Below are 15,503 nucleotides of genomic sequence, written 5' to 3'. Positions count from 1 at the left end.
CTTGTTAACTTGGACACATTGCTCACACTTGTATATATGCTCCCTGGTTTTTGGTATCTGAAGGTTCTAAAGTTGAAGTCAGCCTTATTAACACCAAGCCCTGTGAAGAAAGCTTCAAATGTGCTGTCATTTAACCCTTTTATTTTTTATTTATTTATTTTGTTCGAGATCGAGTTTCGCTTCTTGTTACCCAGGCTGGAGTGCAATGACGCTATTTCCGCTCACCGCAACCTCTGCCTCCTGGGTTCAGGCAATTCTCCTGCCTCAGCCTCCTGAGTAGCTGGGATTACAGGCACGTGCCACCATGCCCAGCTAATTTTTTGTATCTTTAGTAGAGACGGGGTTTCACCATGTTGACCAGGATGGTCTCGATCTCTTGACCTTATGATCCACCCGCCTCGGCCTCCCAAAGTGCTGGGATTACAGGCTCCCGGCCTTAACCCTTTTAATATTCCTATTGGTTTACTCATATTTCATTGCCCTTTTACAGATGAGAGATTAACATGGTCAAAGTCACTCAGACATTTATTAACCTGCCAGATTAATGCAGATCTGGGATTCCCACCAGGTGTGTCAGACTGTAGAGCTTCTGCTGTTTACTAACCACCAGATTCTAAAGGTTGGAGCCACCTTCTGAGCCTATTTGCTGCACACTTGGTTCTATAACTAAAAAGGTGCCTGGTACACGTGACAAGAATTCAGGAAGGAGTCCAACCCCATCCCATGCATTACAGGTTACACAATAGCTACGAAGAAAGGACGGTATTAGTGGACTCAAGGAGGCGGACTGATGCTTGAAAGCTCAGGTACTTGAAGATTCAATGTTAAAGCAGCGATCAAGAGTTAGGGTTTTTTTTTTTGGTTATCATTTTTAAGAAACCAGAAAACATTAAAAACTGCAGCGAAGCCATGGGGGGATAAAAGACCACTCCCAGGCGACGCTTGTTGGGAAACACTGGAATTGGGGGAGTAAGGGCAGACAGGAGCCAGAACTCCTGCCAGCCTACATACACATCCTTTTGAAAGTGTAACCTGGTGTGACCTTCCTTAAGTGGTCCTCTGGAAAGACCAGGATATGGAGTACAAAAGCCAGGAACCTCTGGGACCGCAGCATCCGCCCCCAGCCCCTCCTTCCCCGTCTTCTTCAGCCTCCACAGGGTGAAGAGCTGGTAGGGTGCCCGCGCATGCGCTCGGGGCCAGGTCCGCTCCCCGCGACGTCAGGGGGCTCGCGCCCTCTCGAAAGCCCCGCCCCACGGCTGCCAGAGGCGACCTGGGCGGGGGGCCCCGGGCCACGCCCCCAGCCGAGCAGAGCCGAGCAGAGCCGAGCACCTCCGAAAGTCGCCGAGCCGAGCCGAGCAGCCCGGAGTCGGTTGGTGCAGCTGCGTCCCCGCCGCTCAGCAGTCCGCGGCTTCGGCGTCGCCGCCGCCGCCGCCGCCTCTGCGGGGCCTGCGCCGGCCGCCCGCCCGGCCGCGGGGAGGGAGGCCCGCAGAGCGGGAAGAGCGGCCCAGTCGCGGGCGCCACCACCGCCGCCGCTGCCAGGTGAGCGCCCGCCACGGCCAGCCGGCCCCGCGTGCCCCCGTGGCTGTCAGTCCCCGATGTCTATCTGTCTCTGCCTGTCAGCCCCTGTGTCTCCGCGAGCTCCTTCCCGCCACGCCTGACCCGCGGCGGGCCCGCAGTCTCCGTCAGCCCCCTCCCGCCGGCTGCCACTGGTCTTTCTGTCAGCCGCCAGCACCCCCATGCTGGTAGGCTCCGCCCCTTCCCCCCGGCGCCCCGCCTTCCGCCATCTGTCATCACCCCCCAGGCTCCAGGCGCGGGCGTCCAGGGGTCCTGGGGTCAGGGTAGCCCCGCGTGCCACCTTCGCGAAAGACGCAAAAGAGGGTGGTGGAGGGGGAAGCGGGGGCGTTCGCGTAGGCCCGCCTGACCGTGCGAGAGTGCGTGTCCGAGTGTGCGCCCCGCGTGTGCGCCGACAGCCGCCTGCGTCCACGCCCGTGGGCCCTTGCACGCTGCTGGGATGTGGCAGCCCATGCCCCCAGTGTAAAGAGCGTCAGCTCGACCAGGGAAGGCGGTAGAGCCGGGACTCGAACCAGTATGCGGGGTACAGTAGCATCCTGAATCTTGGGGCCCCTGTTTGCCCATGGGAAAACATCACACATCAGCCCCAGGTCCCCGGATTCCCTGAGTGGCCTGTGAGTGGAGTTTGGGGCTTGTTAAGCCTTCCCAGTGTGGGACTGTCATTCAGGGAAGCCTGTTGGAAGTGACTGAGGAGTGGATGGGATGTTGGACTTAGGTGGGAAGTGTTTGAGAGCTCGAGTCATTTTGAGTTGCATGGTTTGCATTTCTGAGTAGTGATTGCCCTGGGCTTGTGCCCTGCAAGAAATTTATGTGACTTGGGGTGGGGGTAGTGACGTGGGAAGGAATACTCCTTTCTGTTTTTATCTATGTGAACACATAGTATATATTTATCTAGATAGCCTAACTGTTTATTCATGAGGCATCCACACAGCCTCAATTTAAGGATTACAGTAGTTTCCATTTATACACGTTTTTGTGTGTTGTTATCTTGATGTTCTTTATTTGTGGTAACTTAGTATTGCAATATTTCAAAACTGAGAGAAAATGCGTCCTAAAACAATTGGTATTTTGCTGGATAATTCTGAACCACAGAGAAGGAGCCAAAAACGCACTTCATTAGCTGGAACAACTTATTTGAGCTTAATTTGTTTCTAAGAGACATACGGTGGAAAAATCCAGAAGCGCAAAATAGTATCAAAGAGACCTAGAAAATGAATGAAAAGGGCCCTTCTGTTGCTGCTTTGGAAAGATGGTATCAAAGTTGCTGTAGAGGACAGAGCCACTGTCTAATGATCAACATATTAACCAAGTTGGTTTTGTGACCTTGATACATTGAGCGGGGCTTGATTTGTGCAGTGGTTCATGACAGGCAAACATTGCATGGGAAGTGTGGTAATTTTTGGAAAAAAATGTTCCCCATGTTCTTTTGGTTTTTGGTTTTGAGTTTGTTTTTTTTTTTTCACATTGAAGATTTCAGACTAGGGAAATCTCATGGTGGAGTGCTTTTTTTCTTTTTAAAGATAACATTTAAAAATTACCAAAGTAATTCATGCTTAAGGCAGAAAACTTGAAAAACAAAGAAAAGCATTGCAAAAAAACCCATAATCCCACAAACCATAGTAAACCACAATTTGGTATTAAGCCTTTTAGCCTTGTTCCCACATAGACTTTTTTTCTTACAAAAATGCTATCATACTATACAATTTTATTCTGTGCCTTTTTTTTCTAGATTGTGAGAGATATATCTTGGCTTTATGAGTAGGAACTTGTGTTTCTCTTTGCAATCCTTTAAAAAAAGTCAGATCATGTTAGTCCTCTGCTTAGAGCCCTCCAGTAGCTTCTCATCTTAAAGTAAAATCCGAAGGCCTTGCTGTCGCCTCCCAGGCTGACCCTCTTCCCTGACAACTGTCTTCACTTCGAGCCTTGCCAGAAGATCTCTTTGCTGTTCCTTAAAAACGTCAAGCTCATGCCTTTAATCCCAGCACTTTGGGAAGCTAAGGTTGGTGGATCACGAGGTCAAGAGTTCGAGACCAGCCTGGTCAGCATGGTGAAACCCCGTCTCTACTAAAAATACAAAAAAAAAAAAAAAATTTAGCCGGGCATGGTGGCGTGTGCCTGTAATCCCAGCTACTCAGGAGGCTGAGGCAGGAGAATTGCTTGAACCTGGGAGGTGGAGGTTGCAGTGAACTGAGATTGCACCACTCCACTCCAGCTTGGGCGGCACCACTCCACTCCAGCTTGGGCGACAGAGCGAAACTCTATCTCAAAAAAAAGTTAAGCATACTCTAGCCTCGGGGCTTTTGCATTTGTTGTTCCCTCTGCCTGGAACTCTGGTCCCTGGATGTTAACATGGTTGACTCCCTTATTTCTTCAGGTCTCTGCTCAAAAGTTAGGTTGTCTGGCTTTACTTGACCACACTATCAAGTACATCCAATTTCCCTGTTGTCCTTATCCTGCCTTTCTTATCACCACTTGGTAATACATATTTATTTGTTGATTTATTATCTCTCTCCCTCATTAACCCAGAAGTGTGAGACTTTTTTTTTTTCCTGTTCCTTCTGATGTATCATCAGGGCTCAGAACTGCACCTGGCCCATTGTGGGTACTTAATATTTGTTGAATGAATGAAGGAAAGAATGAATGCTCATTATCCATCTATTCAGGTGACCTTGCTGGTAGCCTTCTAGGCTTTTAGGTAGCTATATCACGAGGTAAAATAACAGTATCTTAAAAGTTAGGATATTCCTTTCTCTTCCACATCTGAGAAGAAGAATTTTACAAAGTGAGGCTATGATCTTAAAAAGAATTACAGTCTTGATTTAACTTGAACAATTGAGGGAAGGAACGTTTTTGTCAAATGTTGCTGGCTTGCTTTCTTATGCATTATCCCTGTGTCACATTGGACATTTTTGAGAAGTATAAAGTTTACCAGTTAAGTTTACAGCTGTGATTTCAATTTTGGTGGTTCATAGTGATAGTATAAGCCTCAAGAGCATAGTGGGTTTTTTTTGTGTGTGTGTCAACAGATACCCAGATATATAATAGCTTTAATGTATTTTCATTTGGGGAATAGCTGTTCATATTTACTTATTATCCTGGCAGTTCTATCCTTTTCGTCTCCCTGCTTATCAGTTTTTGCACGGCCTAGCAGGTATACTTAAGGTTTTTTTTTTTTTAACATTTTAAAATAAATCCTTGACCTTTTGAAATTTTACATCTCTCCTGTGACTCTTGAACTGTTTGGAAGTACCAGTTTCATCTTTCAAGATAAAGCATCTGTAGTAAAATGTATAATTGCATTTTAATATATGAGGTTGGAAAACTTGTATCTTGGGACAGAATTTTTACAGAGAAGTTGTAATGTGAGTGTAAGCTTTTCAAAGGTTTGAATTTCAGGTAGATTGCTTTTAATTTTTGTGAGTTTTTAGAAAAAAGCGTTGTTTCTTACTCTTAAGAAAAAGGAGCTCCTTGAACACAATCCAAACAGAGACTTTCAAAAACTTGTTTTTCTTATCCTCCAAATATACAAGAACTTGGTGGTGATGGCGGGAAAGGGGGAATCCTAAATGAAAATTTTACTTTTTAAAGGCCTAAAAGGATATGTTAAGAATTTATATTTGTTCCACAGGTATTTATTGAGTATGTATGTGTTTTTCTGTTGGCTATGTTACCATGTTCAGTTTTAAATTATCAACATGATTTCTTATTATTTCTTTTCTTTTCTGGCTCTGCTACCTCCCTTCTCTCATCGTATTCTCTCTCTAAATGATCCCATCAGTTCCCAGGACCCTAGTACCCGCTGGATGCAGATGACTCTTTCTGTTATGTCTCCCTGCCCTTTCTCTGGTTCCAGGCTTGCATTTTCAGCTACCACTTTCCTGTTCCAGTGATCTCAAACTTTACATGTTCAGAACTGATCTTACTGTCCCCTCCAGCCTTCTGTCTCAGTGTTAGTATTGCCTATTCATTGTTCAGGCCAGACACCTGAAAGCTGTCTGTGATTCTTCTCATTTCCTCACCCCACATCCAACCCACCGGTGTGGTTTTTTTGGCCTAGCCTCTAGAATATCTCAAACCCTTCTTTCTCTCCATCTTCTTAATTACCCTGCTCCCAGATAGATGATTCCCCTGCCTCCTAGCTGGTCTCCCAGCTTCCACTGTTGCTTTCTTCTAGCACATTTTCCTTACAGCAGCCAGAGTGATCCTACTAAAAAGTAAACCCAAGCATGCCACCCCACTGCTTGGTGGCTTCCACTGCACTTGGACTCACATCCACACTTACCCTGACTCATGCCTTTTCCAGGTTCCCCTCCTTTCTTGCAGTGGTTGTCAGGTTGAACACCTTTAGTTCCTCAGACATGCCATGTTCTTGTCTTTTGTGCAGGCGCTTCCCTCCACTTGTCTCATAGAAAGATCCTTCCCAAACACCCAGTCTCAGCTAAAACATCTTCCCCTCAGAGGGACCTTCCCTGTTCACCACTTCTGTAGTAGCTTCTTCCCCATTGTCCTCTATCTCAGTACATGTGCATTTATTGCTTGGCACTTCACTAAAATTCATAGCACTTCATTTATATGTTTCCTTCCTTTATTTCCTTCTTTAATGTCTACTCCCCAGTAGACTACAAGATCTAGGAGGGCAGGGACAGCCTTGTCTTGTTATGGTACAGTCCTGTGCTCTGCCCAGAATCCAGTAGGGCCTCAAAACATTTTGAATAATTATTTAAATAGCTAACTTTTTTGAGAATTCCTATGTACCAGGTCCATTGCTATGTGTGTTCACACATTATTTCTAAATCTCTGGAAGAACCCAGTATGGTGATGATGGTAATTACCACTTCTATTTTTTTAGTTGAGAAAAATGAACATAGAGAATTTAAGTAATGTTTAAAGTTACATAGCTAAGAATATGGTGGAATTAGGATTTTAATCTATGCAGGACTTTAGAACCTTCCTTCTTATTCATTACTACCTTCTGATATGAATGCAGGAGTGAATGAATATGAAGTGTTCTGTAATATTAATCCCTGATGGGTTCTCTTATGTTTCTGAGCATATATGAAAGCATTAAAAATAAGAACATATAACATCTTGGGTTAGGATGTTATATTCTCCCAGGAAGTTTCTGTTAATAACGACTATGTCAAAGCATCTAGATTAGTTTGCTTTCAGGCTTTGTGTTTTAATTTTGCTTTTGCCACTTTCTAGCTGTAAGCCTTTGGGAAAATTGCATGTCTAAGTCTGTTTTTTTTTCAGCTGTAAATGGGGAAAAATAATAGTTCTTATTGGATCTTTTGAGGAGCAGAATTACACACAAAAAAATTATCAATGTTAGCTATTACTATTATAATGAGAAAAAAATCCTGAAGAAAAGACCTGAGTAATCGCACCAACAATTTAGAATTTGGGTAAGAGTGAATGAAAGACAATAACTAACTTAGTGTTCTTTCACTGACCATGATTTTGAATTTATAAAAATTATCAGATAATTAACTATTTGGGTTGGGATTTATAATTATTCTATTGATGTATGACAACTTTATGTTTGAATTTAAGCTTGTTAAATTCTTGTGAAGTAAGCATTTAACAAAAGTTAAAAAAAAAAACTCTTCCTCATCTTTAGAAGGATTCTTAGGATAGAGAGATCTTTCAAGAACCTGGCTATACTATTTCAATTTTTTTTGGCACTAGAAAGATACTCACCAGCATACTGTTTTTATCAGTAATACTTACTACCAGGGAGCTTATTTCAAATAACTAAATGAACAGTAGACTTAGTTTAGGCGTGATGGGCTTGGCAGCTCATATGATGGAATATCTGGGTACAGTTATATTTTTTGGTGGGATGCCTTATGAGCAAGTGCCAGTCTGGTGGTGTTTATCATCTCTGTGAAATAGAAGTGAGATCTGCTAAGAGTAAATGGGAAGAGGTCAGAGGAAAACAGGGTTTGACATACCATTGAGGGGTAATGAACTTGAGACAATGTTCATGATCGGCAGGCAGTATGCAGGGCTCCATTGAGACAGGACCATGAATTGACTGGGGCACTGGTAGCATTCAGCTGCCTCGTTTTAGGAGCAAAGAAGGCATATTGTTGCATTGAGCCAGGGTTGGGGTTTGCTGGGGTGAGTGGCAGAAACACGGTGGAGCAGAGGAACTAGGATATTGGCCAGGGAATGACTAATGTGATAGCTAAGGGTATCTAGGCTAGATGGGGCAGTGAAAAGGACCAGTGGTGTTGAAGTCAAGGAATGGATATGTGGAGTGATAGTAATAAGAAGATGTGGCTAGAGAGGGACATATGAGTAGAGATTTCACAGTTGGAGCAATTACTGGGATTGTGTTTTGCCACAGATATAAGTGACTGAAATGAAGCGAACTCAGTGAAGATGGCTGAATTTAAGGAAGTTGAGTAACTGAGAGGCTGGAGAGTTGTTTGGGCCATCTTTGTGGTCAGAGAAGCCATCAGAAGGATGGTAGGTTATTTAGGATGGAGAAACGGAAGGTGGGCCAAATCTTCAGCAAATGAGGTGGGGTCAGGGATCCCAGCAATGAGATGTTATGGTTACTCTGCAGGAATCTCAAAGAATCAGGAGATTTTGCTTGAGGGAGATGGAAAAGTAGTGACCTGGAAGGTTTATTTGTTGCAAGGTCTCTCGGGAAGGAATCGGCCATGGCCCAGGTTCATTATACTTCTGAAGGAATCCCAATTCAAGAGGGCAGCACTAGTGGCATGTCGTCTTGTGTTTCTAAACTTGTTCATGAAAATCATGTGAGGATGTGTGTTAAAAAAAAAATATATAGATTCAGGCCGGGCACGGTGGCTCAAGCCTGTAATCCCAGCACTTTGGGAGGCTGAGGTGGGTGGATCACGAGGTCAAGAGATCAAGACCATCCTGGTCAACGGGGTGAAACCCTGTCTCTACTAAAAATACAAAAAATTAGCTGGGCATGGTGGCGCGTGCCTGTAATTCCAGCTACTCAGGAGGCTGAGGCAGGCGTGAGCCATTGCACTCCAGCCTGGGTAACAAGAGTGAAACTCTGTTTAAAAAAAAAAAAAAAATACGGATTCTAGGCTGTATCCCAGGCCCAATGAACAACAATCTTTAGGAGGAAGAGACTGAGAATGTGTAGTTTTAACACCTTCCACACTTGGTAATTTTTTATAATTAGGGAAGTTTGGGAAAGGCAGCTGTAGTGATTAAGAACATGATATTTGGAAGCCTACTGCCTGGATCTGAAGGAGGTGAGAGTGGTGGGAGGGAGCCTTAGCCCATAACACTTAAAATTGAGTTTGGCTTTCCAGATACATCTGATACCAGAAACAGTGAACAGGAATGTTCTATCAGAGGCAAACACTGACAGCAGCAGGAAGGGACAGCTGGTAATGACAGAAACAGAAACGCTCTACAAAATAATTCAAAGTATAGCTGTTTGGAGACATATATTATAGAGAAAAACATTCCTGTTTGCCTTGATGGTCTCTGAATGTATCAACTGATTATAATTGTTTTCGTGTTCAACAGGAATAGGTTGAATTAGGGTTTAGTTTGTTCAGAAAGGCTGAGAAGGAAGTTATGCAATTTAGAAAGCTTTCTGTCATAAACCAGCATGTTTAGTGCTTTAGGTATTCATAAAATTAACTTATGTGCACAATTCTGTCTCTGAAGATACTAGATTTAAAAACAAAGTTTTATTCAATAACAAGCCAAAGTTAAGAACAGTTGTTAGCCCCAAGGGGTTGTCTATATGATTAGATATTTAATATGATCATACTGGTAGCCCTGCTGCCCCATTCTCCCTATTTTCCCTGGGAAAATTCTTTCCTTTCCATGACAAGGAGAGGAATAGCTGCAAAAGAATAGCTGCTCACGAGGGAACCTGGAGTTAGCCATTCTTGGCTGACCAGACTTTCCCTATGGCTATTAAGGAGGTTCTGAATTTCAGTTGCAGTGTTTATATTACTTAACACTATACCTACCACCTGGTTTATCATACCCAAACACTAAAGTTTTGGGAAAAGAAGGTTGTCAGCAGTGTTGAAGTGGTTGCTATGGATCTTGAGCCTAAAACTTGATTTGCTGTATCGTGTGTTCCATTTCTTATTTTTCCTCTTGGACTGAGAAGACTGGCTTTCAAACTGGTGAATAGTAGCACCTCAGTTGCAGTCCAGTCAGCTACCACATCTTTTCACTCACTGTCTCCTCTCCTCAGTGAACTGCAGGAGCCAGTCAAATGTACATCATGAGGCCTATAAAATGTGGCTGTGGAGGATTAGCAATGCCAATTCAACCAGAACTTTCAGTTTGCAAGTTGAGATTTGTAACAGTGATTCCATTTTAGAGAAAAAAATCCTATTTTTCCATTTTAGAAAAACATTTTCTTCTAAAGCTGAGGAATACTGAACAGACCAATGAGTGTTTTGATGACAACATGTTCTTTAATGTCATACTTTTCCTCCCTTCAGAGCTCAGGAACCCTTGCAGACTCTGCTGTAGTATGGTGCTCTTTATAATGTTTAAATCATTAAGAGTATTCACCTTGTGAAGTTTTTGTATTCCTGCTGTGAAGTAGGTATCTTGGGGTTGAAAAGAGGGTCCATGGCCTCAAGGAACTTTTTAAAAAGTTAGTCAAGGTGCATTTAGATCTCTAACCTCAAGCAGACCATGCTATGTGCTGTGAAGGAGGTATGATCAAAATGTTGTAGGATCACAGATGAAAGAGAGGTTATTTCTAATGGTGGATAGAGGTGGCAAGAAGAGATTGGAAGATGCTTTAAGAGGATATTTGTATTCAGACTGGATCTTGAAGTTTGAGTAAAATTTTGGAACTAGTAAATTACATTTGATATTTTCTGTTTACTAAGGCATCTTTTATTTTAGCAAGACTACAACATAGTGCTTAATGAATTAGCCCTTAGTTATCTGAAATGACTCAATTACTTTGGGTACCTTATTTCTGTAATTAATGCATGACACATTAAGGAATATATGGTGGAAAAGGGCTTTTATGGAAGCATAGCTGAAAACAATCTTAGGATCATGTAGATATCTGAAAGAATTGGAAATATAGTGGTATGGCAGTGAATAAAAAAACAGAATGATAATGGGATGTGTATGTTTGAATATATGGTTTAAAATAGAGGGAAATGGAACACTAAATGATGTTAATGAGGTCTTAATAGGAAATAAATAGTCTGCTAGGTTAGCAGGAATCTGAGTACTCACCATCCCATTTCTGAGTATATTTCTCTGGGATGGCTGGCAGTGTGGTCAGGAGATCCCTGTGAGGTTGGCCACAGTAAACCAAAGGAGGTTAGCTGCTTCTCATTCTCCCTTGCTCTAGGTGGCTAAGCACAGATGGTTTTACAGAAAAGCTGTGACTGTGAAGCCATGTCCAGGGTGGCTCTTTCTGCTCTAGACCTCTGCACACTTGGTTCCTGTGCTTGGCCTACCTCAAAGCTATGTCTTCTTGCCACAGAGTGGATTCTCTCTCTCTGGTGTGTGTACCTCTGCATGAGTCCTCACTCCTTTGACAAGCCCATTTCTTGCCATGGTAGGTTAGCTATTGCTGCACCATTGTGCCAGCCTTGCAGGTGGTCATTGTTATGTCTGAAATCTTGCATTCAGTTTTTCCTTTCTTATGTTAAGGCTCTTTCACCTGACACCTCCATTCAACTCTTAATTTTCCAGGAAGCTGAAAAACATGCTACTTGCTACCTTTTGTGCTGAAATGGCCCTGGGCCAGAATTCTGATACCCTTGGGAATCAACATATATAGTTTAGACAAGACAGCATTTTCTTTTTGTTTATTCCTGTTAATGCCAATAGCATTTGAAAAGCCAGGATATTTGGCAATGCTGTGTGCCCCATTTTACTGTACAGGTAACTAAAGCCACTTAAGAAAATGATTTCAGTAATTCACCAAATAACATACTTACTGTGTGCTTGCTATGTGTGAGATACTATGCTGGACACCAATGGAGAACAAATCAGACATGGTCTTCCACGGCACTCACAGTCTGGTGGACCTATGGCCAGGAAGCCATGAGAGCTTTAGGAATGACTATAGGCCTAGGGGCAGAACGGCCTGGTGTCTGGTCCCTCTTTTGCCTTTTATTAATTACATGTCCTTAAGCATTTGACCCTATTTTCTGTCAAGCGAAATAAAAAGGATTTGCCCTGGCCTTTAATATTCTTATAAGACTAGATGAGACTATATACAAAAGAGCTTTGCAAAGGTCAAGTTACTATATATGCAAATATAATTGTGGCTAATCAGCTCTGTCTTCTTTAAGGAGAATGACTAATGGAGCGTTTCCACTTCTCTGTGGCTTCAGAGAATGCCATCACATTCCCAAATACAATGCTTGGACCGAAGATTAACATTTCACTAATTCTAATTTATATTAATGAACAAGGAAACTAGCTACTTAGGTGGTACCGAGGGCTAGTTATCTCTAAAAAGTCATAGATTTAATATATATTAGCTTTATTTCAGAAAACAGTACTTCTGGATATTTACTATATAACCAGAAATTTATTCTTACAACAATGGATGTATAATTCTAATAATACAATGCATACCGTGATATTATAGTACAAAAATTCATCAGAACAATAATTATAATAAAAAAGTATTCTTTGTAAATAGTAGAATATATCTTTACTTTTTGCAGGTTTAGGTTGATAAGGAGTTTTGAACTGCACTGTTACTTTTTGGTTTTGACTCTTTTTTATTGTTGTTGGTTGGATTTTGAGACAGGGCTTCACTCTGTTGCCCAGACTGGAGTGCGGTGATGTGATCCTAGCTCACTGCAGATTCTACCACCTGGGCTGAAGCAGTCCTTCCACCTCAGCATCCTGAGGAGCTGAGACCACAGGTTGTGTGCCACCATGTCTGGCTAATTTTTGTATTTTTTGTAGAGGCGGGGTTTTGCTGTGTTGTCCAGGCAGGGCTGGGCTGGGCTTGAACTCCTGAGTTTAAGCAATCTGCCCACATTGGCCTCTCAAAGTGTTGGGATTATAGGCATGAAACACTGCTCCCGCCAACTTTCTTTTGTTTTAATGGCCCCTCTTAATTTGCATATCACTGAAGACTAAGACCTTTTGTTGTAGGTATTTTTTGTAGCAGCCTAGAAATGACCCTTAATCTTTGAACTTCAATTTTACTCATAAAATGTGATCTTTTCTTTGCCATGCCAACTTCACAGGGTTGTTCAGACATTCAAATATAGTATTGAATGGATGTGCTTCTATCTGTGTAATGGTCCGTGTTCAGTCATGGTATAGTGATGAGGTAATCCTGGCAAATGAATGCCCCAGAAGGGCTATGTCTTGATTTGTAACCTAGTCCTTGGTCAAGTCTTGATTCTTCCCCATGATGATTCATCCTGTTGTCCCATTCTCATTTAATAACATCTTGCTTTATGCCCAGTTGGCCATTAGCCAACGCTTGTTGAGTGTCTGCTGTTTGTCAAGCCTGTGCAAGATGCTGGGGATATAGAGGTGAGAGGCCAGACCCGGTCTCCTGGGTGCTTGTTCAAGTAGGGAAGTTTAAGACTGCAATAGCAATTCTTGCCTCAATTTCTAGTCTGCTGGTCTGCCCAAAAGATTTAAGACTTGTCAGCCCTACAATTGCATGAGCCAGTTCCTTAAAATAAATCATAGTGTGTGTATGTCTGTATATTCGTACATATATCCATTCACACACACACACACACACACACACACACACACACACATATTGTTGTGTTTTGTATTGGTTATTTTCTCTGTAGAGCCCTTACTGATACAATACTCAATAAATGCTCTCGTTGTGGATGCAGTAAGAAGAGGAACAAGCGTAGTAAACAAGGTGCTTGCTGTGGTTGTAGCCATGTTGGGTTTGAGCTGCCCATGGAATCCAGGTGGAAATACTGGCAGGCACATGTAGCTGGGTTGCAGAGAACTCACATGAGTGGTCTGGACTGTGGAGATATATAAGTGTGGAAGTCACCAGGGTATAGCTGTCAGTTGAAGCTGTTTGTGGATGATTTCACACAGAGAAAGTAGAGTATGTAAGGTAAGAGGAAGTATAAAGGTGGAACCCCAGGAAATACCAACATTTGGTGGGGAGGCGGAGGGGAGGAGACTGTACTGGAAACCAAGTAGGAGTAGACAGAGAGGGGGAAGATCAAGAGAGAATGGGTCATGGAAACTAAGGCAGGGGATGATTTCAAGAAGGTGGAAGTACTGCAGTGTTAAGTGCCATAAAAAGGTAGAGAGAAATGTTGGAAATTGTACATTGGATTTAGCTCCTAAGAGGTATCACTGGAGGTGAATGTTTCAGCATCCCACCACCATGTTACTGTGGGTGGGGGTGGAGTAGAGAATCCATGGTAATGAAGTAGAGATGGGTGTTTGCTGCTGCTGCTGCTGCTGCTTAAAGGAGCTCAGCTAGGAAGTGTGAGGATAAGAAGGGGCTATAGGCTTCCCAAGGAAGAGGTGATTTTAGGATGAGAGGGACTCTAGCATGTTCAGAGGCTGAAGAAAGGAAGAGCCAGGTGAGAGGAAAAAAAAATCAATTCAGGAAGAGAAAGGATAAGTGTTGAACAGGGTCTCTTCTGTGGATGGAGGGACAAGCACAGGAAATGGCCAGTAGCATTGCCAGAGGAGGGGTGCCTCTTTCATTTGACTGTGTGGAAAGAGGAAAGGCTATTTGGGGATACAGAGAAGTCTATAGAAGGCAGGGGGCTGCAATTTTTGCCCTTGTAAAAGCTTCTGTCTTTTTGTGTGAAGTGGAGCCTTGGCATCCACTGATAGCCAAGGGTAGATGATGCAGTAGGGTCTTTGAAGAAAGAGAAGGTATAAAATTACTGTGTGGAGCTTGGACGTGGGAGTTGATTTTTGCTCCTCATTGTGTATTGAATGAAAGTTATACTCCACAGTCTGATATTTACAAAGACCTCCACAATCTGCCTTTTATCAGTTCTGCCAGACTACCTATATTTTTTGTTTCATTCTAGCACCCTTGTACTTTAGTTGAGTGTCTCTGATGTGGCACTAGAATGTGGCTTTGAGAGATTAGATGCTGTAGGGAAGATGCTGTTAGACTGAGAGTCAGGGGTCCTGTGTCCAGTTTGGCTCCTCCACTTATCAGCAATGTGACCTTGGACATACCTTAATTCTCTAAGTTCATTTTTTCATTTATAAACTGTTAATAACAATAGTAAGTATTGATGAAGGCGTGTCAAATGAGAAAACATATTTTAAAGTGCTTTGAAGAGGGTGAGTATTATTTAAGTGGAGATGGTCATCAGGCCATCCCTAATCCTAGCCTCAGGGTTCCTTCCATACCATTAGAGTCCTCCACCTTCTCTCCAGCTGCCATTTAATTCAGCCTGTACTGTATAGAGAAATACCAGCTACTGTAATAGATAAACCCTGCTGAAACCTCAGTGGCTTAAAACAGTAGACATATCTGTGCTTATTTAAAATCCAGTCATCTGTGGGGATTGAGGGGGCCCAGCCTAATGGTGCTCTGTCATCTTCAAATCATGGTTTCCAAGGTTGCGCTGGGTGTCAGTGGCCAGCCAGCGGTGTTGGATAAGAGAGTGAGAGGGCATGATTGGGAGGTGTTTGTATACTAGGCTTATGATGGGAGCTAGTGACTCACGCCAAAGGAGAGGTGGTTGAGAAGAGGCATCTATCTACTGGATGGGAGGTGAATTTGGGGTGTGTGGGTGCTTATTTGCACAAAATGGTTGACGTGGCTCAAGAGGAGTGAGGCAGGACCTGTGCAACCCCAGGAGGGAATGGAGAAGCTCTTGCCTGTATGGGCAGAGCTTGGGAAGGGTCAAGGGGCCTAGGACTTGTTCATGGTAAAGAAGGCAAGTGATGCAAAGGTGAGAGAGAGGCCCCTGTGTCAGGGAAGAGGGAGCTGAGAACTGGGT

General features: G+C 43.1%; 1 protein-coding gene across 14 annotated transcripts in view; it reads left to right on the top strand.

Annotated features, from left to right (window-relative positions):
• The first annotated feature begins 1,340 nt into the window (after positions 1 to 1,340).
• Positions 1,341 to 15,503, top strand: part of ZHX3 (zinc fingers and homeoboxes 3) — a 150,521-nt gene continuing 136,358 nt past the window's right edge. For 8 of the 14 annotated variants that reach the window (XM_054255362.2, XM_054255348.2, XM_054255346.2 and 5 more), the window contains exon 1: positions 1,341 to 1,539. The gene's annotated coding sequence lies outside the window, so the exon portion shown is untranslated. Of the gene's footprint in view, positions 1,540 to 1,816; positions 2,096 to 15,503 lie in introns of those variants that run through there. The other 6 variants (XM_054255364.2, XM_054255358.2, XM_054255351.2 and 3 more) reach the window with 1 other exon arrangement.

The sequence above is a fragment of the Callithrix jacchus genome, chromosome 5, assembly GCF_049354715.1.
Source record: "Callithrix jacchus isolate 240 chromosome 5, calJac240_pri, whole genome shotgun sequence".
Lineage (NCBI taxonomy): Eukaryota > Metazoa > Chordata > Mammalia > Primates > Cebidae > Callithrix > Callithrix jacchus.
The sequence above is the reverse complement of the archived record's forward strand: the minus strand, read 5'-3'. Positions and strand labels throughout refer to the sequence as shown.